This window comes from Penaeus monodon, chromosome 42 (assembly GCF_015228065.2).
Source record: "Penaeus monodon isolate SGIC_2016 chromosome 42, NSTDA_Pmon_1, whole genome shotgun sequence".
NCBI classification, from domain to species: domain Eukaryota; kingdom Metazoa; phylum Arthropoda; class Malacostraca; order Decapoda; family Penaeidae; genus Penaeus; species Penaeus monodon.
The window spans coordinates 2,859,069-2,861,671 of NC_051427.1; positions in this window are offsets into that span (position 1 = coordinate 2,859,069).

Sequence of the window (2,603 nt, forward strand, 5' to 3'; positions counted from 1 at the left end):
CCCGGTACAGGCAACCACTTTTGCACTGCTATAGGACTCAGCCTATCACAAGGAATCCTCCCCAGCTCCTGGACTAAAAGCTTAATCATTCCCCTACCTAACCCCCCCTAAACGGAAACCGCCTTGCCGCGTGTCGACCGGGGGGGCTTGAGGGTTCCCAATGATCTGGTGAGCCGGACCAGGGGCTACCCATATTGGAGGGGTCACCAGTGAGGGATGAGACAAACAAAATGTTCCTGGTGCACCAAGGGCCTATGAGGAGGATGGCGCACCCACCACCTGGTCATGTTCATCTTGGACAGGCGAGAACTCTCCCACGTGTGTTTGCCGTGCTCGGCATCCCGTATTACAGGAGACAGAAGTCTGGAGGTGGAGCGATGCTGCACGCTGCGCCCACGGCAGCTAGCAACACACCTCTTTGGTCCTTTATTCTGGTTAGACGGCGCTTGATCAAGGCCCGCGTCAAGTCAATCGAGATGGTCAAATATGGTAGGTCAGCAGGCACTATTCATCGGTAGTGCATAGGTCCGCGACTGCCATCAGTACTGTAATAGTGCTGCGTATATTTCCTCATTACCCCTGGGCTGTTGGAAGATTTTTGAATCCCACTTATAGCTCCCCTCGTTGGACTCCATGGTGGGTGGGGGGTGAGGAAATGAAGAATTCTATTTGTTATGAGTGCTACAAATTTACAAAGATCTAGCTCTCTCCCTGACGGACCTACGCAATCCATCCGACCAATACCTCTGGAACATCACGTATGTCAGTTGGAACCTTTCAGCTTCCAAAGGGGCAAGAAAGCGAATCGTAAGGGTTCCCGGGCTCCCAAACAGGTAAGGAAGGGGGAAAAAGTCCTACTCCAATCCACTAAGGAAATCTACCGGGTAAATATGAAAAACATATTCATATAGTAAGTACCTAGTAGTGAGGACCATTGATGGTGTATCAATTCATGGATCTTGATATTTCGAAGTACATCGAAAAATTGTGAAGTATGCAACGTGATTCCTCACATCCACCCCACAGCGAGATGGTAGCCTGTAATTGAGGTTTCGTCACCAGAACGAGAGTGACAGTCTATGCGTGCGATATGCGACATTCCTGGGGCTCAAGTTTCATGTTCTCCTCCACAAAACTCTTAATTAACAGTGTTAAGGGAATTGTTGTTTCCCGCAGACCTGATGAGTTATTCTGAGGAGAAAATGTTAGAGGAACTAGAGGATTTTAATGTAGTGCAGTTTAAAACGTTTTATTTTAAGAAGAAGTTGATGGTTTGGCCCAGTCGACACCAGCTCTCTTCTAACTTTTAACAAATTAGTCCTTCCAGAATCGGTTAAGTTTAGCATGGTACCACCTCAAGTTTAAGCCATATGTGCCCAACCCTATTAGCGGTGCTTCACTGCCAGGGTTATTGGGCATGGAGCCAACTCTGCGTTTAAGAAAAATGAGCAACCAGAGTATGTGTAAGGTGTGGTACAACAGGTCATCAAGGAGATGACAACTGTCCAGCGTCCAATATGATGTTACCATGCAAAAGAGGCTCATGAAGCTTCTTCAAAGCATTGTAAAAGGTACAAATTGAAAAAGCGAAGTATGCGTAATAAGGAGCAAGGAGAAAAGTTAGTTTCAGAGGCCAAAGCGGACGTGCCCGGGGCTATTTGCACAGGCCAGGTAAGTCCTTTGCTTCGGTTCTAGCCCACTCCGTCCCACCAACCCTTGCCCTCCAATGCTTCTTACAACACCACACTCTGCCACTTCTTTAGACCTCAGTCGGAAATTGCTGACACTGCCTCGGTGAGTTGTTCCACCAGAAACGGAGTAGGAGTGAGGGGTCATTGAGGAGACTCCTCTCCCAAAGTAAAGGGTCTTTGGAGCCAACCATTAGGCTCCAGAGGCCTCAATGGTGACAGCTCCAAGCTACCACCAATCCACAGGGGCCTCTGCTGCTAGGCAGATGCCCCTGAAGAAAGCTCAGGCACGCCTTTGCCCAGGCAATGGAATCCTTGAGCTGTGCCACAAGACTCCATCTGCCACAACATCACAGGGGCCTCGCTGCTAGACAGAATGCCCCTGAAGCAAAGGCTTTCAGGTCCGCTCTTTGCCCATAGGCAAAGAAATCCTGAACCTGTCCAAGGGGAAACTGTGGAAACTAGCTCCACAGGGTAAACAACCCTTAAAAAGGTACTCCCAGGATCATGGCAAAGGACAGCATAAGGGGTGAGGCAACCTTGACCCCAGGTGTTGCCAAACACCTTATGAAGACAATATATAAAGAATTGGATACCCTAATCCATGGAAACTCGTCAGGAATTCATGCAAAATGGACGAACTGCAATATCTGATAGCTTCATAAATCCCAGTTTGTGTATGGTCTACACGCGTTTTGACCAGGGAAAATCATCCGATTTCCCCTGAGAGGATTCCAAATCAGCCCATTATGGGACCTTTCGACAATGGACTCATGTAGGAGTAGCAGTAATGGTACGTCAAGATACTCCCTTCAGGCCATCCACCTGCAGACACATGCATGGTGAAGGCTGTGAGAATAGGCTTGACACGACCTTACACTGTTGCATTCCATCTACCTTCCTCCACATAAATCT